Source organism: Ochlerotatus camptorhynchus, unplaced genomic scaffold, assembly GCF_037179485.1.
Source record: "Ochlerotatus camptorhynchus isolate MF236.1 unplaced genomic scaffold, CSIRO-AGI_Acam_v1.1 ptg000432l, whole genome shotgun sequence".
In the NCBI taxonomy this organism is placed as follows: domain Eukaryota; kingdom Metazoa; phylum Arthropoda; class Insecta; order Diptera; family Culicidae; genus Ochlerotatus; species Ochlerotatus camptorhynchus.
In genome coordinates this window covers 1,734,587-1,759,131 of record NW_027040918.1, presented here as the reverse complement: position 1 = coordinate 1,759,131, position 24,545 = coordinate 1,734,587, and the positions used below count along the sequence as shown (strand labels likewise).

Here is a 24,545-nt window from a genome sequence, read left to right as displayed (position 1 = left end):
AGTGCACATTGATGATGCTGTAGTTGAAGAAACGGCCCTTAATCCTCAACTTGCACATCCTCGCGTTGATCAGCTGCTAACCAATCACGCGTTGGCGCATCTTACCCAGCACTACAAAGCTGGTTCGCAGCTCGTTGGTGGTGCCACAGCTCTGGTAGAAAGTAGCCGCTCGATGCCCGCTTTTCCATACCTTTTGTTTCGTCCAGCAAAGTTCCTGCAGTGCTAATACCAACCGGTGGAAACTAACGATTTTAAATTGGCTCACTACTTGGCTAGCCTATTGGTCCCAAGTAAATCGATTAACGTACCCCATTCTAGTCACAATTCTAGTACTACACTATGTTTGTTTTGATTTGCTATGAAAGTTTGATAGATAAAATGAGGGGTTCGTGAATTTTCCTATGTTTCGAGGGGTGCATCGATTAGCTTGGGGATGAAGAGAGTACCAGAGGTGAGCCAAAAAGTTGAGCTCGTTTCTTCGGGACCTGCTGGTCTTAGAGTTACCTCTATGGTACGATTATAGGAATCCCCGATTAGCGTGGTGGGTGGTACTTTCTACCCAACACAATTTCTCGACTGTCCTCAATCCAACTGAGCTTTTCGGAGGATTCTTATAATGTTTCGTGATGTTCTGAGGCATAACATCTCTGATCATGTAACTGAGTATTGCTCTCGGCTGTATGCACTCAACGCATAACATGAGTCTCGAGGTTCTGGCAGGAGTAACACCTCTCAGAATACTAATCAAATGTGGAGTGACGAACACACTTATGATTGAAAATATTAAAGAAATTCTTGGGTAGAACACACAATCTCGATTTATGAGAATCTACCACCACTAAATATCGTCAGATAGGGGAAATGGCTCTAATGTTGGCATTTGGATCTAAGATTGGGCCCATTGCTAAAAATCAGCTATTTATCAATTTTATCTAGATGAACACATAATTGGGACGGTACTAATGGATATTTTTGGTCGCTATTGAAAATTTAGTCGATTGCTGAAATTATGTATGGGCCCATATTAGACCGGCATTACATACATTTCCCCTATGTGTCTTTTTTATACTCCAGATCGTGCTCACTTCACCGTTAGTAGTTCCTCAATTGAATACGAGCTGACCATGAAACAAGTGATTCATGGGATTCCAGATCAACTTCGAACTATTAGTATCCCACGTATTTTTACTGAAAAGTACCAACAATTGAGAGAAAAGATATTTTACAAAAACATTTTTTTCGCTCCTCCCTAGCTTGAAACCTGGCTAAGCGCTTGGCGTCAGAGTACCCTTTCGAGATGGCAAACCGATTGGGACACTGGAAATCTTGGACGGTGGTTCCATTCAATTATTCCTAATGTTTCTTCGAGAGCGTGGTTTAAAGGCTTGGGCTTAAGTCGTGACTTCATTCGCGTCATGAGTAGACTCATTTACAACCACTACTTGCTAGATGCGCATCTCCATAGAATAAACCTCATGAACAGCAACATTTGTCGGTGTGGAAACGGTTACGATGACATCGATCAAGCAGTTTGGCAATGTACGGATAATGACGCCGCCAGAGATCGACTTTTGAATTCCCTCGAGACCCAAGGAAGACAACCCTACATCCCTATCAGAGACGTGTTGGGTACCCGCGATCTCTGCTATATGCAGTCGATTTATGTTGTCCGATCACGGACACTGGAGATGGTGTGGCAATCCTCGGCTCGGAGGATTCCAGCTGATTTGGCCAATTCCCCCTGTGGGAATGCCAACAGGAACACAACGAAAAGCTCGACTGAAATCCAACTCAACTCATAGCCCTGAAAAGGACTGTTTTGGCTTCGGCTTGTCCGAAGAGGAAAAACGAGAATGAATTAAAACTTTCAACGGCGCTATATTTCGGTGTTTGCTTTACAAAGCTTGTGGACTGTATGCAGGCGGCGCGCAAAATGCGTCGCTTTAAATATGTTTGGCTTTCTTCTTTTTGATGTTGTATTCATTCATTTCTCCTTCATTCATAACCAATCAGCACTCGCTGCACGCTCGTTGGTTTGTGGTCGGTCGGTCGCTCGTCGCTCGGTCGGTGCTGCTGCTTGCATGCTCGTGCCAAGCCAGCGGCAGCGTAAGGAAATGATCAAAGCTTGTTTTCAGGGTCTTGATACAAATTAAACATGTAGCACATTAGGGTTAGTTTCGGAAACCGATTACCCGCGGTCGCCTCGGGGTTAGTAGAGTTTTAAAGGATTGGGTAAGTGGTTAGGGCGATTACACAAAACAACTACTACTTCTACTTCTACAACACATTACGTTCGCTTCAATCGCGAACATTCTCCCCCCGGGCAAAGAGGAACTTGATGAACAACAGAGGGCTGGGTTGAATCAAAGGGTAAAGGGGCCAACTTCGAGATTGGGCAGTGGAAAATACCATGAGAGGTTTGGACATCTGCAACCCTAACAATTGAATCTGATCCGGGGTAGACCTTCAGAATTTGAGCCAGTTTCCACGCCTGAGGTGGAAGGTTATCTTCCTTCAACAATACTACCATCCCTGGAGTTACATTCTTGGAACCCTTTGTCCATTTTTGACGGGTTTGTAGGGTATTCAAATACTCGCGAGACCATCGCTTCCAAAAATGGTCACAGATACGCTGGACAAGCTGCCAGCGTGTAAGTCTATTAATGTTTACATCTTCAAGTGAAGGTTCCGAAATAGCAGTCAATGGGCGACCAATGAGGAAATGCCCGGGCGTAACAGCTTCAAGCTCATTGGGATCTGAAGAGGACGGAAACAGTGGTCGGGAGTTAAGGATCGCCTCGATCTGTGTGAGCACAGTGTAATACTCCTCAAACGTCAGCGAAACATCACGAAGAACTTTTTTAAGGTGTGTTTTGGTACTCTTTACTCCAGCTTCCCACAACCCCCCAAAATTGGGCGCCCTGGGTGGAATAAAAGTCCATTTTATCTCCCGAACCTGACAGAACTCATTCAACTGTCCATGCAGTTGATCACTTTTGAACAACTGGAACAAATCGTGCAGATCAGATTTGGCTCCTACAAAATTTGTCCCGTTGTCCGAGAACAGTTCCTCGATGAGACCTCGTCGAGCAACAAAACGATGAAGTGCTGCAACAAAGGATGAAGCAGACAAATCCGATACCAATTCCAGGTGTATGGCCTTGGTGGTCATACAAATAATAAGCCTTCACTAGAACAGGTTTCCTACTACCTTGGCGAATGAAAACTGGCCCTGCGAAATCAACTCCTGATTTCGAGAAAGGTGGAGCTGGAACGACTCTAACCTCAGGTAGATCGCCCATAGATGGCTGAAGCAACCTCGGATTGGATCGGAAACATGTAACACAAGACCGGATGATTTTCCTGACAACAGAACGAGCATTCAGAAGCCAGAATCTCTGGCGGACCAACGAAATGAGACCAGACGGACCAATGTGCAACATTTCGCAGTGCATTGCTCTTAGCAAAGATTCGACAATTGGGTTTTTGTCAGGGAGTACGGCTTGGTGCTTTGAACCATATGGCAAACATGAATGCTTCAGTCTTCCACCCACTTTCAACACACCATCATTCATAATGACATTCAGACTACTGAGTCAACGCAAAGGTTCACCTGATTCAAGCCGACGAATTTCGTCAGAAAATGCGACTCCTTGAATATACTTAACAATCAAATTCAATGACTCTTTCAACTCTCGCACAGTTAGGTATTCCGAAGTGATGCGTTCCGATTTGGGAGACCTTGCATTCACAACAAATCTCCTGACATATCCAATCACTCTCTGAAGCTTTCGGAATGAACTAAAGGCAGTCATAACTGGAAGGGTTTCAGGAACAAGAACGGCAGTAGACGCGGTTACTGGTTTCAATTCCGGTAGTTTATCATCGGGAAGAGGATTAAGCTCATCAATCTGATAGCTATGACTTCGCAGAAACGGAGGTCCGTTCCACCAAAGTTCGTTCGAGGCAAGGAGTTGGGAGGGTTGACCACGACTGACAATATCAGCTGGGTTTTCGGACGACTTGATGTAATTCCAATTAGCATCAACAGAATGATCAACAATTTCTGCAACTCGATTGCGAACAAAAACGTCAAGTTGAGATAGAGGCTTTTTTAACCATGAAAGAACGATCTGACTATCCGACCAATAATGGATTGAGTGGAAGTTCATCTTAATTGCCGGAAGAACCTTCATGGCCAATCTGATTAGCAACAATGCAGCACACAGTTCGGATCGGGGAATCGTCAATCCTTTGATTGGAATGACCTTCGACTTACTACAGACAAGAGATACCTTTACCCCATCATGGGTTACGGTTCGGATATAAAGACATGCTCCATACGCATAGGAAGAAGCGTCGGCAAAGCCATGAACTTCAACATAAACATCATCAGGGGCACACATATACCGGGGAATTCTTATTTGGTGGATGTGATTTAGAGAATCACGAAATATGGTCCAATTTTGCATCAACTGACCATCCAAAACATCATCCCAATTCAGCTTACTCATCCAGATTTGCTGCATTATCACCTTAGCAACTATTATTACAGGTGACACAAGACCAAGGGGATCAAATAGTTTAGAGATCTGCGAGAGAACATTCCGTTTGGTAGGAGGAGAGTTGGAAAGACTTGGTAGTTCCACGTGGAATCGGTATACATCCTCAGTCGGATCCCAACGAAGTCCAAGTGTCTTGATGGCCTGGTTAATATTCGCATCTTCAAAAGACAAGAACCTTTCCCTTTCTTCTTCTGGAACTGACTCCAAAATCGCTGAGTCATTCGCACACTACTTATGAATGGGAAATCCCCCTTTTCGGAGTAGCTCCGTGAGCTCGAGACGACATTGGATGGCCCCTTCTATGGTTTCAGACCCAGACAGAACATCATCAACATAAAAATCTTCAAGAACGATCTTGGCTGCAATCGGAAATTGATCACCATCATCAATAGCAAGCTGCTGAAGTGCCCTTGTGGCTAAGAATGGCGCAGAAGATGTACCATAGGTTACTGTCGTTAATTCCAAAACTTGTAAGGGATCATTTGGATTTTCTCTCCAGAAAATTCGAAGCAAAGAAGTGTGGATTCTGGCAAGTGCTATTTGCCGGTACATTTTACTAACGTCAGCAGAGAAGGCGAACCGATGCTTACGAAAACGCAGGTTGATCGAGAAGATATCATCTTGGACCACTGGTCCGATCATCAAAGCATCATTCAGGGAAGGTCCATTACCCTTCGATGAAGCATCAAACACAACTCTGAGCTTCGTTGAAGAGCTCGTAGGCTTCAAAACCGCATGGTGAGGGACATAATACTTCAAAAGGTTTGGAGGATCTTGAGACTCATCAATCTGAATACAGTGACCGAGGGATTTGTACTCATTGATGAACTCTGCATATTGTTTTTTCAGCTCAGGGTTTTTTAGGAACCGTTGTTCCAGCATGAAGAATCGACGAAGAGCAATCGAACGATTGTCTTCTACCCGATGAATAGAATCTTTCAGGGGCAATTGAACAATGTAACGACCATTCTGGTCGCGATGGGTTGTGGAGCAGAAAATTTCTTCGCACAACTGTTCTTCATTGGTGAGAGGATTACATGAATCCACGGATTCAATCGACCAAAACCTTTCCATAGAATCAGCAAGACTTTGCCGACCCACAGAGTAACAATGTTGTGCAACATGAGACTCTTCGATAGAACCAGCAACAACCCATCCAAGCCGAGTTTCTTGAAGGATTGGAAGTTCATCAACCATCTCGACTTGACCTGGCAGCAATAATTTGAAAAACAACTGAATTCCAATCAGCAAGTCAATTTCACCAGGAATATGAAATTCAGGATCTGCAAGTGGAAGATTCGGAGGGATGTTCCACTTCCTTATATCAAATGGAACAGATGGCATAGGGCCAGTAACTTTGTCAGCAACAAGACACTCAAGTTGCGCAGCATAGTTAGAATTACAAGAACGTATCTCAATTCTAACCATCTCAGATAGCGTTGAACACTGACCATTTGCTCCGACTACCTCAACGTTAGTGGAGAAACGGGGTAGATTCAAAGACTTAACCAGACTACGAGAAGTAAGGTGAGCCTGAGAACCACAATCCAAAAATGCTCGACAGTATTTCAGATTTCCATCCGAATCCTTAATCTGAACCCTAGCGGTCATCAACAAACTATGACTCAGACGTGGGGGTTGCTTCAGTGAACGCGAGACTGCACTATTGGACTGGGATTCCTTGGGAACAGATTGATATTGCACATTTGGGACATTCGATTTCAAGACAGACTGCGAAACATCAGGAAAAGGTTGAGACTTCGAAATTGACTGTGAAACCTTAGAAACAGACTGGGATTCAGCGTTCGAGACATTGGATTTCGAGGTAGACTGGAAAACCAGTTTATCACTATGCAGAAGGGTATGGTGCCTACCCTTGCATTTAGAACACGTATATGACGATGTACACGAATTACTTAAATGACCCACTTTCAAACAATTAAAACAAGCTTTGATCTCTCTTACCTTGGCTTGGCGTTGCACGACGGTCATCGCTCGGAAGATCTCGCACTTGAAGTTCGGGTGGGCTCCAGTTCCACACACGTCACAGGACTCCTTTCCGGTGACAGTGTTTGGGGAACGTTTGTCGACAGCCAGGAAGGCTGGATAGGGGGGAAATCGAAAACCGGAAGCCGCTGAGACGACAAAGAGAGTTGCCGGTAGTTTCAAGCGAAACCCTAACCTCTCTCTCCGAGATGCCGCAAATAAGCTGGGTGTATCGTCTACAACCGTGCATCGAGCCAAAAAACGAGCCGGGCTATCGACTTACAAGAAGGTAGTGACTCCAAATCGCGATGATAAACAAAATACGACGGCCAAAGCGCGATCCCGGAGGCTGTACACGACGATGCTGACGAAGTTTGACTGCGTGGTAATGGACGACGAAACCTACGCCAAAGCCGACTACAAGCAGCTTCCGGGACAGGAATTTTATACGGCAAAAGGAAGGGGAAAGGTAGCAGATGTTTTCAAGCACATGAAACTGTCAAAGTTCGCAAAAAGTATCTGGTTTGGCAAGCCATCTGTACCTGTGGCTTGAAAAGCAGCATTTTCATAGCTTCCGGGATTTTTTTTTTTGCATTAATTTATTTCATAAGGCTCAACCGAATTAACTTTACAGAGCCGAGGATTCTTGGTCACTATACAATACATTTTAAAACTATAGTCAAAAGGTACAACACAATAAACACTTTATCTTCCGCTATCCAAAAAGCCTCCTCCATCAGAGCTGGAGCCGCTTCCAGTAGTTTCATTGTATGGCAAATTGTTGTACGCCAACGAGGGTCAAAGTGCGTCCATTGCAGCAATGGACGCAAAACGTGGTCATCACTTACACACTCATCACGAAACGGTTGCTTTCCAAAGTCGACGACGCATCGACCGAAAGAACTGCTGATGAAGAACAATGAGAAGGACCACACAATGGTTGCTGCCGAGAAAACAGACGATCGCGTAGCACACATCGAGAGTGGCCTGCTTTTGTCGACAGCCGAGTGAACACTGAGCTTTCGGGACTGTCAACTAAGAAATTTACGTGAAAGAGTGTTTGAATAAACGTCTGCTGCCTTTCCTGAAGAAACACGGTTGTTCCGTACTGTTTTGGCTGGATTTGGCATCTTGCCATTACGGTAAAAAGGCCATGGAGTGGTACGCCGCCAACAACGTGCAGGTGGTTCCCAAGGACAAGAACCCTCCCAACACGCCAGAGGTCCGCCCAATTGAGAAATACTGGGCTATTGTCAAGCGGAACCTAAAGAAGACCAAAAAAACTGCTAAGGGCGAGCAGCAGTTCAAGGCAAACTGGCTTTCTGCGGCGAAGAAGGTGGACAAGGTGGCTGTACAAAATCTGATGGCAGGGGTCAAGCGTAAGGCCGGGCAATTCGGATTTGGAAAAGCGGAAGCCTAACTGAATATTTTTCCTGAATTTTATACTAATTGAACTTGAAAAAGAAATTTAATTTGATTTTTTAAATAAACGATTTCACCGATTTACACGCGTTTTCCCTTGACCAAATTTTGACCGTATCACCCTTTACATTGGAATCGCTTTTCAAGTACCGTCATTTAATAATGTAACCCAAAAGTTTCATAATTTGTTCAGAAAATGTCGTGAAATATATCAAAACCAGTGCCTGTTTGTATCATTTACCATCACATGCAAGGAGTAGCGCTTCAACCCAGTGTAGATGAATTGCTTTTATTTTGAAAATCTTCGCTGTCACGTACGAGCAAAATGAACAACTGAGTTCATTATATATCAACGAATACGCGTTTGTTGACATTCACCAGTGCTTGATTATTCATCTCCAAATTGTCAAAATCAGGAGCGATCCTCAAAAGCAAAATAATCAAATTAATTTTGGACAAACTGATTATTTTGAATATTGACGTCCCCACGACGTGTGAAAAAAACCAACGCGACATGTTCTTCAGCGCTATATTACTGAAAAATGAAAATAAACATTCTGCATTTGATCCTCAAAATCAGATGAAGACAAATATTAATATTGACAACAACACAAGCGAAAATGAACACGAGCCACGAATGCTACTCAGAGGTTGCCTCGATCAAGAGAATTTTGTTATGTCAAAATCCAGACTCATGCAGGTAGTCGGTCAATCTGTTAAGGTTGTCTTCATTTTCAGCTATGTTGAGTGTAGAAGAAATGATTTTTATCAGCACTGATCAAAACTATGTTGTTTCATCCATAAGAGCCCATGGAGAAAACATCTTAAACAGCGTTTTTCTCAGAAGGGTAGTAAAGTTACTCCATCCACGTGATTGCGATTGATTCTTCTTAATCTCAATTCAGAACTTGCATATTGAAGTAAACCATTCCATCCCCGGCTTTTTCTCTCCGAATCGGTAATCGACCGGAACTAACACACTTTCAAAACTGCACATCTGAAAACGATCCACTTCTGGTTCCAAGTACCCCATTAATTCTTCTTAATTTCCTGAGCAAATAAATTCTCCGTTTGCTTATTTTGTTCGCTCGATTCGGCTCGTCCGCAAAATGGGCTCTAAATATATATGCACAAACACACAACCACCCACCCGTCCGTGTTCGATGTGTTCCAGAAACAATGAAACGGAATGAAATTAGAATCCGAAAAACTATTTTCCCCCGTCGTCGTCGTCGTCGGCGTCGCCGTCGTCGTTACGGTGCCATTCGGAGCACACCTATTGTTCCCGGAGTAAATCTTCGCCGGTAGATCGGTCGTTGAATGGTTCGGTGTGCGGTACAATAATCAACTGCGAACAATGAGGTGCAAATACGAAATTGTATCCTTGCGGTTAGAATACCAAACAATAGAGCTGGTGTGTGAGCTCCTGGCGGGCGAAGAAAAGGACCTGGGCGAAGACGTGAGAGGGGGTGTGAGAGCGAGTGCCACCAGTTTAACAAAGCTTTAGCCATTCATCCATGACCCGGACTCTGATCTGGTATAGCTAGCTGTTATGCAGGTCACACCTCGCACGTTTCACTTCATCTCTTCCGGTCGTCGTCGTCGTCGTCGTCGTCGTCGTCGTTGGATGGAAAATAGGTTTTCTTCATTTGGTGGGCAGGAATGTGACTATTACAACTGGGCTTCGCTTGTAGAATGCGGAGGATTGGAGGGAGTGATTTAAGTGGGTGGCTGATTGAACCCTGGAAAGCGTTCTTGGAAGGAAACCTTGGTAATAACACATACGTGCTAGTTGTCCCATTCCATCCCGCCTGTGCTGGGGACTATGAACCGAGCTTCGTCCGTGCCACGTGCATTTATTGGCACACACTGAGCTTGGCGTGTTTCAGGTGAGCGAAGACGGTTCATCTACAGGGTGATTCAGAATAACTGTTACCGGTTTCACAAATATGCAATTCTCAATGGGTAAAATGGGTGTATGTTCAAGCATTTTTGTTTTAAATTGTGTACAAATATCAGCTTGTATTGATAGTAGGATTTGCAATTCCATTCGTTTTCGATTTCAAGCAACCATGGAAGTGAAAATGGAGCATGTCATAAATCTGTATGAAAACGTGTGTTATCTTTTAGAAACTGAAATCTCTTCGAAAGGATGAAACATTTATTTTTCGCATCATTATAGAGGTAAAAAGGAACCATGCGTTGAAAATCTGTCTAATATCAGAGGATAGACGCATCGCCAGGACTCCAAAATTGCTGAAACTAAAACGTGCGTGCCAGCAGTGGTTCATCTTCGTAACAAATGTGGCTGGTAATTAAAGGTAAAGGGAGAGAGATTTGAATTAAAGTATGCTAAGCTGAAGGTTGTGACAGTTATTTCTAATCACCCTGTAAAGCGCAATTAAAGTGAAATATGTTTGTCTTTCCAGAAATCAAAAGTCAAGCAAGTGTTCCAGCTGCAGTCAAACGTGAGTTTTCAAGTATAAACTAACATTTCCTTCAAAAACCACTGGAAGGTACAAAACTAAGTCATAAACTCATACAAGATGCCGGCGGCGAGCGCCACCAGACCGACTCCAACCGACTTTGACTGCTTTCCGTAACAACTGACTAGAGAAGCGATAACAAAGACGATAATGGCGTTGTAAAATGCTGGTTGTTAAGGAATGAAGAAATAAATAATAGTCTTTACATCTTTTACACACACATGCTTCTCACCGCGAAGTGACAAACGATAACAATAACGGTTAACTGTTGCCTGGTTACCACACGAATGTTAAAGTTGGGTATCCTATTTTGTTGACGATTCGCCGTTGTTGTTGTTGACGATAGGAAGTCTTACACTGCAGTTTTATTCCACACATAAATGCGAGGTCCATTGGAGCATTCGAGCAAACTGATGCTGTGCTTAGCATTGTATTCGTATGACGTTTTATTAAACGACTTGTTAACTGTAACGCATTTAAAAATCTGTGGCATCTCAGATCTACCCAGGCAACCAGAAGTCGTATAACAATGTGCAGACAGTATCGTAAATTGCTACAGTTTAAGCCAACATCGAATTAGAGAATGACGTACATCGCATTATGTTTAATTTAAATCGAACAGAATGCCAATTTCCGACTTGAACTAAATCGGATTACGTCGTAAGACTTTTCAAATACAATCCGTTATTACAGATTCAATCGTATAAGATGTTAAATCAACTCGTTTAAAATGGAATTAAAATTAGCAGGTATCTGGCTTTTACTTTTGTACGCGACAGAAACGTCTTTGGTTGTCTGGGCAAGCCAAAACAAGTAAAAGCAGATGAATAAGCTTTCATTTGCACAAATTTTCACGTGAACTCATGATCTGACAAAAGATTTGCAGGTGCATGGAATCTAAGGTGAACAAACAAGAGTGCCTGGAAAACGCATCCTACTGTCAATACAACAAGGTCTCAACACTCAAGCGGAAGTTGACAAATACTGGCAAGGTGACTGGTGATGCTGCAGAGTTTGCCAGGTATAATAAGGGTCTTCATACAATTTCTCTGATTGTGTTCAGAATATTGTTTTAGGTGGAGCTCTATCATTTCTACGATGCCCTCATCACATTCCATAAGATTAGCGTACAGCAACAAATTCTCCTATCATCCCTGTTTTCTTTGACGGCAAGCGGGAGTTTTTCCATTCATGACCCGAAAAGACTGCTCATAGAAGCTGCATTGAAATTCAAATCCCTGTTGATACATTTTTCCCGGATTTCGCAAAACTTCAATGAAGTTCTTCAAGCTTTCCTGGTGTTCTTAAAATTGCGATGAAGTGCATCAAAATATACTGGTTTTCTAAGAAATTCTTTAAAGTTCATAGAATTCGGATTTTTTTTTTCTGAAATCCGCAAATAATTCTTAAAGTTCACAGTACTTTCCCAAGGTTCTTAAATTTTCACTGTGGTTCGCAGATCGCTCTTAAAGCTTGCAGAAAATTCCTGGCGTATGAAGAACTATTCTTGATTTTGTAGAAATTCCTGAAGTTTGCAGAGCTACACAGCCGATTATAAGTTTGGGGTTACTCTACTCAATTATGGATCACTTCCATTTGGTTAACATGCTAGACTGACTGATCCATAATTGTGGGGCCATTGTATGTGTTTTTTGCTCATATCTCTGCCATTCTACGACCAGTTTTCGATATTTATAAGTAATTTGGAAGGTATTGACTGAAACTTTGTTCGTAGGTAGCTGGTTTAATACATTTTACAATTTTTGTATATTAAAACTTCTCCTAAAGGTACAACATTTTCCGAAATTCGCACTGAATATTCACGCTTGATTTTCGCAGAATTGGGTCGGCCAAATTTTCAAATAAAAGTGGCAGTAGAACCCTTATTCTATACCTATCGTTTGTTCATTGGTAATAGTTTGGTTTAAAATTTGTAACTGATGTAAATAATTCATTATTCATTATTTATTCAATTAACACCTTTCAAGTGACCTATAAAGATCGACAATCAGTCGTAACATCACGGAGTTTTGAGGAAAACACATGCACATTTTTTAAAGGGTGACCCCAAATTTATGATCGGGAGTGTACATTGAAGTTAATAACATTTTGCTTGCGTTCACAGAATTTTCTTGAAGTTCGTAGAACTTATCAGGAGGATATTGAACTTCCCTGATGCTCGCAAAACGGCCCTGTAGTTTGCCGCATTGTCCATATGTTTGTAGAACTTTTCTGACGTATTTCTCTGAAGAGTAGAACTTTATGCAAGTTCTTAAAATTTTCCTAGAGTTCGGAGAGCTTCATTGAAGTTCGTAGAACTTTCCTGGACTATTTAGAACTTACATGTGTTCACAGAAATGCTCTCAAGTTTGCAGAATTTCCTTGAAGTTCACAAAAATATCCTAAAATTCACAGAACACCCCCAAGGTTTGCAGAACTTTAATTAAGTTTAGAAATTCACTAAACTTCAAACAATATGCTGAAATAAATTCACAACGTGCCCATAGTTTGAAGCAGTTCCCTAGAATTTTAGAATCTTTTTAAAGTTCGCAGAACTTCACTGGAGTTTGCATAGCTACCCTGGAGTTCAAAGGACTTTATTGAAGTTCTTAGAGTTTTCCTTAAACTTGTAGACCTTTCCAAGTGTCCATGAAGCCCAGAAGATTTTTCCTGAAGTTCCTAATTCATTCCTTAAGTTCGAAAATCTTCACTGTTGTTCACAAAATTGCGCAGATCTTCGCAGAACGTCTTTAAAGTTTTCAGAACTTCCCTAAAGTTCACAGCAGTTTCCTGAAATTTGTTCAACTTCTTTACAGTTCGCAGAATTTTCATGAAAGTCGCTGAACTTTCCTGAAAGATTCTATAGAAAAATTATGGGAAGTGCGTTGAAGTTCTGGCAACTTTGTTGTCTATAGGTGAGGTCTACCTAAACTCACAGGGCAAGGGTAGCTAACCTCATGAGAGTTTGAAGAATTTCATCAAGCCTGTGTTCCGGTAAAGGCCATTAAGACTTGGTCTCTCGCGTCCATCTTGAAAAATAGCTTGATGATGCAGATTTCGGTTTTATGGGTTTCAGTGGGGCCTCATAGCCTAGTCAGTAAAGGCACGGTATTACCAAGCCGGACGCGGCGGGTTCGATTCCCAGTCCGGTCGAGGGAATCTTTCGGGTTGGAAATTTTCTCGACTTCCCTGGGCATAGAGTTTCATTGTGCTTGCCACACAATATACAAATTCATGCATTGGTATTGGCATCAAAAGATCTCAATTAATAACTGTGGAAGTGCATTTAAAAAACTAAGTTGAGAGCACGCAATAAGCTAATATGCGCTAAGCAATAAGCTTGAAATGCGAACAAGGAGAAGAAGAAGGGTTTCATGAATGTTTATATCAATTTCGGATGCTCGTTATTCGAAATTTCCCATAAAAAATAATAAATATCGTATGCTTTAAAGAAACTGGACTGATTTTAGCGATTTTTCATGCGATTACCTTGCCATGTATAGGGTAGACATGGAGGTGAATCCAGCTTTTCGTAGCCTATCATAGCAACCCTGTTATGTGCAGAACAAAATTGACAGCGTTATCAGTTGATTTACAGCAGCCATGGCGAAAACAGTCAAGCAACTACGCTGTTCGTACTGCCAGCGCCACCCCGGAGCGAAAAAGTTGGACATCGTGAGGCACTTCGTGTCCGCCATCCCATCCTCCCCCTTCTAGAGAAAAGCGAGAGCGTCGAACGGAAGCCTGGTTCCGCAGAAGCTGAAGTGGAAGACCGAGGGCAAGGTAGCCTCATCGTTCCGCACCTTGGGTCGGGAGGTCGGAACAACCGGCCAAACGGTGAAGAAGTACGTGGGCAAGATGGACATTGTTATGCGGAAGCGTCAGTCGAGGCTGGCCATGTCTGAACAGCAGGCACTCACCCAGAAGGAGCGGCTGAAGGTGCTGGTGAAAATCATCTTTCCGGTGAAGCGCGACGTCGTGGTCGTGGTAGACCGCCAACCCTCCCAACGTCACCCAGCTGCGATTGAATATTTTTGGGCGGACCTCAAACGGAGGAGCAGCTGATCGTCAAGGTCACGAAAGAGCTGAAGAACATGCCGACATCCATCTTTTCATCGGCCATGGCTAAGGGTCCTGACAATTGCCGTAAGGCCACCCGGCAGGGCGTCGGAGCAGGCTTTATAAACGTAGGACTTAAGGAAAATTTGTTCCATTGATTACCTTTTATCGTTTTGTTTTCATCGCTATCCGAAATCAGTCTATTTGTTTAATGAGTTTTTTACTCAAGAATCACCTATCGACAAAGAACAACATTTTCCATTTAGGAGATCTCCTATCTATATTGAATTTAACAGATAACATGTTTTAATTTTCTTTCGTTACTCCGAAATGCTTCGATACTCTAAGTTGGTCTCTTATTGAAGCCGTTAAAAACGACGAAATCTGTAGCGCTACTAAAAATCTGAACCTTTCAACTTTCAGTCAAACCCAAGGGGTGGTCACTCTACATACTTATTTTGCGCCAACATTTTTCTCAGTGTGCCGCAGCTTACTGGTAGTGCCAAGAAGTCATTGAACTGACTTTTGTTTGCTTGTGAATAATGCCTTGTGTGGCAAACCGGTATTTTAACAGCTCTTGATTTGACGTAAGACTACGGGGCTTATTACGTATGTCACTTCACGGTGAAAACTTGTCACTTGTCGTCACGGTGAAGTGATTCCCATTTGATTAGTACGGCAATCACGGCTCTTATTAAGAGTATCACTTCCTTATCACCGTGTAGTGACACCCGTAATAAGGCCTTACGTCTGTGATTTCTATATGGGGATACACTTTGTGAGAAACCGAAAATGGAACATGTAACAAAATCATGAAAGATTTTGAACGTCAATAACTCAACTGCCCCTGGACCAATTTCAATAATTTTAACATCAATCGATCAAAAATATTTCTACGCATCTGCTAAATTTAAGACTTTATCATTTTTCAAAATTTCACTGTTGTAAATTGCACGAATGTGCAACTGTTGCTATGACCATTAAAATTATCACCGATTGCCTGCGAAAAGCGATTTCCCTAACACAGATTTCAAAGTTGAATTTCATCCGGTCTCACCATACGGTGTTTATTCAATAACCGTGGGGTGAGTGGTGGCTCCCCGCAAGCAACTAGTACCAGTACCAATCACCGTGTGTGGTGTTGTCCGGTCGTCGGCATCAGCAGTAGCAGCAGCGTTGACATTGTTCTCCACTACACAACGAAAGGCTGCCTGCAAGCAGCGAGCTGCAGCCCACATGAGCATCCATAGAAGGACGAACACCGCTATTGATCGGAATCAGTAGCTCTTCGTGAATCGCTGTGGGCCATCTATGTCAAGCGCGTTATACAAAAGAGTATAAACGGAGAGAACCCCGCTCAAATTCCTATTCCTACACAAAACACAAGCTCCTGCTGCAGTTAAAAAATTAGATTTATTATATAAGACCACGTAGTCCTATGTCGCCATTGCGTACAACCCCATAGGGCTGTCCGTTGTAGTTTTTGTTTTGTTTTTCAATGTTTTCAAAAACGACACGGTCTCCAGTCGGGACTACACACTGGATGCATCCGACTCCAAGGATGCCTGCAACGGACGAGCTCCGTCGCTACACGATCCTTCCATCTTCGGCGGTAAGCCGACCCCGCACAACGGACGTCAATCATTAGTCAACCAGACCTTCTGGGTGCCGACGGAGGAAACGGATTTGTACCGAATTTTTCACCGCCCGAGTATCATCCGTTGGAAAATTGGAAACCAACACTGGCCGAAACACATGACGGACTGATGGAGGACGCACCGCTGACCCGAAACGGACCAGCCAACTTCATTCAACCGGCACAGCAACAGGGCGCAGTGATGATGGTCTATGGACTCGACAACAACACAGCCAACACCGATAAGCTGTTCAATCTGTTCTGCCTGTATGGAAATGTTGTCAGGATAAAGTTCCTGGAGACCAAAGAGGGTACTGCAATGGTCCAGATGGGAGACGCCATCGCAGTCGAACCAGTCGAATGCAGCATTCAGCACTTGAACAACATTGAATGAATGGAAATGATGGTAGCATTTTCCAAGCAGAACTTCTTGTCAGAGTCCACCAACCCCTACATCCTGCTGGACAATTCGATCAGCTTCAAGAACTACAGCGCCTCCAAGAACAATCGCTTCCCAGGCCAGCAAAAATTGCATTCTCAACTTCTTCAATACCCCACCCGTATGCCGTCCGAGGATCTGCTGCTGACTGCATTCACCACCAAGGACTGCCATTCGTCGCAAGTGCGAATGTTCCCACTGAAATCGGAAGGTTCCTCCTCCGGATTGGTCGAGTTCCCGAGCGTAGCCCTGGCGGTGAACGCCATCATGAAGTGCAACCACAGCGCGGTTAATCACAAATGCACAAAATTCCCGTTCATTATGAAGCTGTGCTTCTCCTCCTCCAAGAAGATGAACGGTGCGCAACGAGAACATCGAAAACACGGCTGTTCATTAACTACGTAGACAGTTTTGACGTAGGACTCCGTCTGTGATTTCTATATGGGGGTACACTTTGTGAAAACCGAAAATGGAACATGCAACAAAATTATGAAAGATTTTGAACGTTAATAACTCAGCTGCCCCAGGACCAATTTCAATAATTTTATCACCAATCGATCAGATATATTTCTACGCATTTGAGATTTTATCATTTTTCAAAATGTCACTATTGAAAACTGCACGAATGTGCAACTGTTGCTATTATAATTATAATTATCACCGATTGCCTGCAAAAAGCCATTTCCCTAACACAAATTTCAAAGTTGAATTCCATCCGGTCTCACCAAATGGTGTTTTTTCAATCACCACGTAGTGAGTGGTGATGTTCTCAAGAATCAGTAGCTCTTCGTGAGTTGCTGTGGGCCATCTATGTCAAGCGCGTAATACTAAATAGTATAAATAGAGAGAACCCCGCTCAAATTCCTATTCCTACACAAAACACAAGCTCCTGCTGCAGTTAAGAAATAATATTTATTATATAAGACCACGTAGTTCTACGTCACCATTGCGTTCAACCCCATAGGGCTGTCCATTGTAGTTTTTTTGGGATTCTCAACCCCCCCCCCCCCTCTCCTCCTGCGTAGACAACTGTCCATACAAAATTTTAAAAATTTGTATGGGCCATGGATAAACCAACCGGGGGGCTCTAAACTGTCTACGTAGTTTATGAACAGCCACTTAGCTTTGAAAGAGCGGAAGCTTCTTTTTCTGAGAAAAGAAAGGATTTTCCTTTTACTGTGTTGTTAATGTTATGATTAAAAATTATAATTTCTTATTGTGTTAGTTGGAAGTGCAAAAAGGTAGGAGAGTAAAATTAATTTGTTGAACTATTTCTCGATGAACATTTTAAAAGGTCCTATCTGCTTTGATCGATTCTCTTTATCGATTTTCTCTTTTGATAACCACTGAGCAGTTCGAATGGTCGGATGGTATAGTTTTTGTTTGGTTGTTGATTTTCCGATTAAAACTCAAGCACCGCTTGTAGTGACCGGCCCAAGATTTCCGGCGTTGGCCACGGCTACACGAATTAGCGATGCAGCTCCCACGGCTGCGGCTGCTTCCAATGCGGCTGCTACTTTAGTTGCTGCTGCTGCTGTTCCTTCTGCTGGTCCATCTCCTCTAAAAAAGATGGACCAGCAGCAGCATTGGAAGCAGCCGCAGCGGTGGGAGCTGCATCGCTAGTTCGTGTAGCCATGGCCGGAAACCTCTGTCAGGTCAAGATACCGCTGTCAGCTGTTCTACGTCTGGGAGGAAATGTGGATGTGACTACCGTCACGGGTGTAATGATTTTGAGAATCCATGGCGAGACTTGGTGGAGGTTCACGGTTGTTTTGAAAATAATTTTGACACATGCACACTGCGCCGGCGCAGAAAAAGTTCAGTGTTGCCAATAACTTTAAAGATCATAAAAATTGTAACCATGGGTGCCAAACAGCGCCAATGACTGCGCCAAAGTTTGATTTTGGCACACTGTGTAGAGTGACCACCCTTTGGTCAAACCGAATGCAAACATGTGATTTATTCTCCAGTGTTCCCAACGTTGCATTTTTTGCAGTTGGAAATATTAAAAGAAAATTTCCCAAAATGCCCCTACAACTTTTGAATTTAAAAAATGTTATTGCAATTATGCAAATTTACTCGGTCACTTGAGTGGAATGATCCATATCGTATTTTGGTATTGATGGCTCGCGAGCTTATGGAATTTCCCTAAGTGGATCGCAATCGAACAAAAGTTAAGCACCACTGCACTAAAATCAATATACCATAATCTTAGGCCCAAGTCCCTAGGGTCATCCAATTACGTTTGACAATTACGACCCAGTAGAGTTATTCTACCATACTTGTTATGCAGAGCAAACACATTTATGGTAAAACCAAATAATAACAGAATCAGAAAAAATCTTACCAAACATACCAGCAGCGTGCAACCCGGCTCCACTCAGAGATATAATTGGATTAGTACCTTCCAGCAAATTCCATTTCATCCGGCAACAGTTTGTAAACAGCTCAAAAGAATTCACTTCAATTTCGAATGCCATCGCTGCCGCAAGGGCTTTCCACTTGACCTGCGATGTTGATCGGCTGTTGTTGCCACTTTTGCTTTTCGTGTGCCAGCGATCGATCGGCCTTAGAGTTGTGCAAAACCGGAGCGAGCACCACCGGAGGTGCGGGAAGAGATTTATATATTTATCGATCCACCGGAGGCCTCTTCAAATCGGTTGAGTAGTAACGACTTTCCACCCCTACCCCTTTCAGCGACCGCACTCAAAGTCCCACAAACGACGCCACAGCTCTTCTGAATCCTGCTTTTCAGCACACACACAACCGAGAAACCATCCGCTCTCTTCCAAGAGCCACAAAAGCCTTTCAAAGTGTTTGATTTCGATACTTTCGAATAGGGCCATTATTTTTGCCGGAACCAACTTCAAGTGTGTTCTCATGCTCCCAAGGGGTAAGTGTGGATTTTCAGACAAACAGTTCTGTTTCACTCGTTGGGACCGACGCGGCTGCTTTGCTTTCCCATCCATTCATTTGATTAAATTTAATTTCCTCTCCCTCCAGGTTGCCCCCTCCGGTCGGATGTCATGCCTTTTCATGGGTTCGAGAATATGGAGCTTAACCTAAATTCCCGACCGCTATCGATTCTGGCAGTTGGCAGTGGGCGTTCGTAGTGTATATATACGATAGGGATATGCTGCTGCAGGATGATTCACCGTAAATGAGATTAGTGCAGGAGCCGATGTTTTATAAGATTAATGAACATGTCTTGGCTGGCTAGATGCTGCTTTGTAGTGCATGCAACAAGACAGTGCCCCCTGGGGTGTATAAGAACAAGGCTTAAATCGGAGAAATGATGCTTTGAAAACCAATCATTACCCGGGATCGAGTAGCAGGAAACAGCAAGAAAAAGTGGGTTGTATCGTCATATCTCTCGACTGGAGGACAGCTGCAATGTTTCTGCAGGAACTGTGTGTCCCAGTCGTACCTACATCGTGCAGGGATGCTTCCTTTAATGCATGTGCAGAAGATGTGTTCTTAGATTTGCCTCAGGAAATCCGGATGCACATTTTACAAAAGTGTTTAACAGGAATATGTGCTTGAAATGGATTTTCTTGCATGGAATAGAGAACATTCTAATACTCTATGTTGTTTGGTTTCTTGAGTGCCGCTGGCGTGCACAGATGAGTGGGAGGTATATGAGTCAATGTTACCAATATTTTCAACATGTTTCATGGTTTATGTCGTGCTTAAAGGTGAAACCATAAATGATTTAGGAATATTTGGTTGTTTTCCTTTTATAACAGCAGGAATAACATAATCGGTGCCGGTGGTCAAAGTTTTCTGAAGCCCGGCCCATTAATTAGATAGGTTTCATGTGTGGAAGTCACCTCTCTGACACTCGATTTCCGTCGGTGATTAATCACCAACTGGCATTCGACTTTGGAAACTTTGGATGAAATACGCACCAGTTATGGCTTGATCTCGAACTAAAATAGTGACCTCATACTATCGTAACTTTTCTCGATACATAAAACCTTCTGGATGCATGATGAGAGCTCTACGATTTTTGTTCATCAAAAGTACCCTTTTGCTCCACTGTGCATCGTCAAAGCATGTTATCATCATCGAAGTTAAAACATCAATCAATGGTATGAGGGTATGGTAGGATGCCAATGAAATTTATGGGGAAAATGAGACCGTCGAAAATCCTCAAAGCAAATAATCTATGCAAATGATTTGGGTTCAATTGAACATTTTTTGGAGTGGCGCTTAATCGTCCAAGTTTAATTTTTATTCATCTAAAAAATCTCCCAAATTTCGGAAATCGAATTTTTTTTATGCCAAATGATTTAAAAATGCATGAAACGTTGAGATCCAGTGTTAACTCAAAACTTCCTGGGCCTATGTGAAATTTCGGAAATCATAAAAAATTGTAAAGTTATCACCGACGAACTGACATGACAGCTCATACAAGCCTCTTTTAAATTATTTCCCAAGACGCCATATTTAAAATACACACTACCGCCATCTACTCATCCGACCGCGTCGTATCATGAGCAAGGACACGATCATACAAAGCATTTACATTTCGTTGGTTTGTGTCTTACCTCGTTTGCCAGTTCGAATTTCTCGTTTGACATATCGAATTGTGGGCAAACGAAATGCTCCTGTGGCATGCCGGATCGTCGGTGGTGTTAACTCGATTATTTTGTCATCAATCAACTTGCAGGGACTTAACAGTTTGCCAAACAAAAATTATTTTAGATTTCCGAAATTTCTTACAAATTTCATTGGAAGATTTTTCAGATGAAAAAAGTTCAACCTTTGTCGATTTTGCGCCAACCCAAATCATGTCTGATTGAGCCTAAATTTTGCATAGGGCCGTTTTATTCGAGGCAATGAACATTTTGTGCCAGATTTTTTTTCATTGGCACCCTAACGTGCAACCATACTCCACACAGCAACGGCAGTCTGGCAACAGAGAGTAGCGGTGGCTTTAGTTCACCATCTCCCTGCAGGGCACCACGCCTGTCAAGAGAATGTGTATGTGCTTACATTCCTGTATGCTTAATTGGACATGTGTATCAACTATGAGAGTCCCACCCCATCGTCACATTTGTGATTTGACGACCATCTGGTATGTGCTGTATACCGCATCTGGCTTCATCTAGGTCACTGGTGCTACAGCAAAGCAAGGAGAGCAGTTACCTTCACAGGATTAAGTTTGTTAATTGGATTAGAATTTAAGATAGAGACTTAATGGTGTTAACGTGTGTAAATACATGATCAGCAGAGGTATGACTGCTCTGGCTGTTTGCTATTGGAAGGAGCATTGGGAAGATGTCAAACGAGCGGCACTATGGTTGAATAGGTAGGTTTATTAAAAGTCTTTCATTTCATTACGAGTAACCTCAGAGCTTACTATGTTGTGCGATAATAAATTCGAGGTTGATGCAGAAGTGATTTGATTCCAGGTTTCAGAAATTTCATTTGGGTTGGTTGGTTAAACACAAACGAACGAGCTGGGACATGGCTTTACAGGTTGAATCAAAATAGAACATCGGTTTCAAAAAGCTAGGAATAAATTTCCAGTCAATTTCATAGCCTCAAGTGATGTGCTATTAAATATTAAGTATTAAGAACCATTTGAATCGATTTGCTGAAGTTTTTGATAATACTTATAAGGCAATAAAATGTGCTACGTATTTGGCTAATTAATAGCTCCATACTTATACGCTTATCCATTTGTTCTTGTATTTTTTTATTTAGATGAAAATTGTCAAAAACGTTCGTTTTGTCCAAAAGTGCCATTTTCCATCTTCAAATCGCAATTTTGAATCAAGCCTTATTTTTGAAAAGGAGCTGCGATGCTCAGCGAACGGCGTCTAGACCAGAAGTGATTAGCTAGTGGAGTAAAATTAATACCTAGGGAATCTAGTGCTGTTGGCGAGTTAGTGGTTGGCGAGTTACTGGTCGGCGAGTTACTCCCTCCCCATGGACATGGAGGTTGACGGTACTGAAGCAAAGGGTTATGTTTAATTTCTTTATATTGGCAACGATGATGATTTCCTATAGTGACACATATCACCTTCTTAATGCTTCAGCATGCCTCAAACGATTAATTCTTGGTTGTTAATAGAACTTCCTTGATGAAATCGGCTGCTTCATGCAGACTGAGCAATTCTGATTATAGTATCAGATTTGTTCTGTATACAGAGGAACTGGGAGGGCTTATTAGAAACTTCTCACCAATAATGTAATGATCTTCTAGTTAATTTTGCATATAATTTTATTAATATTTTATTTTATTTAAGCATATTATTGTTGTTACAGTCAATTAGCATTAGCATACGATACAAGATATTTAATATTACTTGCTCGTTTTTGCGTAAAATAATCAATATTTATTTTCTTGTAATTACCTTTTAGTTTTTTTTTCTGATTTGAAAAATTTCCCAATTTGGTTAGAAGTTTCGAAGCTAACGCATGTCCACAGGCCTAATAGAAAGATAGACAGAAATAGTGTATCATGAAGAATGGTTGGATACAAGGTTGCTTCCAGTCACTAGCTATAGATGAGTGATTTTCGGAGTTTTGAATTCGTTAGATGTTCTAATGGAGCCTGTCATTTTCGCTTTCAGAGTGTCGCAGTCAGCGGTTTTATGATTCGTGAGCGCTCGCGATTCGTAGAATCGTTGATTGTGACTGCAAGTGGATCTGGCGGGTTTTGTGTGTCGGACGCTTGCTTTTTGGCCTCTTCTTGTGTCTAACAAGTGCAGAGTATCATTATAGCGTCTAATTGTTTTGAGATTCCTAGTTGCGTGAAATATATTTGTGAGAATATCTTTTTGAGATTTTAGTTGTCACGTTTTGTTTGTAGTTTATGTTTTATTTCTTTCATGTAATAATCGTAAATAATAGTTATTCAATAATAGATAGTTCATCCATATATTCGTACTTTGACGCGAAGCGCTGTGGATTATGAGATGCTTGATGACCCTGGAGGGATCGATTTTGCTTACTGAGCAGAAAATCATGGACTTAACTCCAAGCTCTTCCACAGCACAATAAATCGCCACCATCATTTGTATATTTGATATTAAACATTAGCCTCGGAAACTATTTGCATATCAAGCGAAAACGTAGTCCTGTATTGTCGAGAAGCGTTATGGTTCTGAGATGCTCGATGACCCTGGAGGGATCGTTTTTGCTTACTGAGCAGAAAATCATGGGTTTAATCCCAAGCTCTCCGTCATGACTTTTAAAATTCATGATCACTAAATAAAATGAATATGTTCTTTCGATAGCCGGCTATCGAGAGATTAAATAAACAACAAATAAACAATACATACTTTTGGTTGCATCGCCAGCTTGAGGTGAATCCTAACCGAATACCCTACCCAACCCTCCAACTCCGTAGCACTTATGAGGGTGTCGCTAAGTCGGTGGCCTCTCGTTAAGTAAGTACTACATCAACATTTCCTTCCCTATCCCTAGTTATGGTAAAGATGGGCGTGGCCGGGAATAGCGGCAGTCATGCTTCTGTTACTCTTGTTTAGATTGGAACCAATGTTTACTCCCCAGCATTATTCCTGAAAGTAATCTAACTGAGAATTTCAGAAGAGACGTGAGTGTCGCTAGTATCCAATCTACGAAGTATATCATAACAACGCTAACGCTAACGCTAACGCTAACGCGAGTTACTGGTCGGCGAGTTACTGGTTGGCGAGTCTCGGACCTCAATTTCACGCTACGGTAGAAGTGACTTTCTAATCACGGATATCCAATTGCCAATGACCATTGTTCCTCGTGAAGGAGGCCCTAATCGCTAAGGAGAGATTCCCTTCCCGATTGGACAGAGTGTGACCCTACCGTCGTCGACCAGCTGCGTCTTTAGGAAGCGCCTTTGCATCGGGACCAGCTCCACAATCCGTCATACCAGCCCATCACCAAAACACTACGCCGCTAAACCAAACCGCCATCGCACGACAACCAACGAATGGTAGACG

The 24,545-nt window shown here is 42.5% G+C and overlaps 1 protein-coding gene and 1 pseudogene across 2 annotated transcripts in view; one reads left to right on the top strand and one right to left on the bottom strand.

Annotated features, from left to right (window-relative positions):
- The window catches only part of LOC135711355 (uncharacterized), a 679,421-nt gene that overhangs the window by 73,752 nt on the left and 581,124 nt on the right, over positions 1-24,545 (bottom strand). The gene's annotated exons all lie outside the window — the stretch shown is intronic.
- LOC135711404 (heterogeneous nuclear ribonucleoprotein L-like) lies at positions 16,285-16,947 on the top strand (annotated as a pseudogene).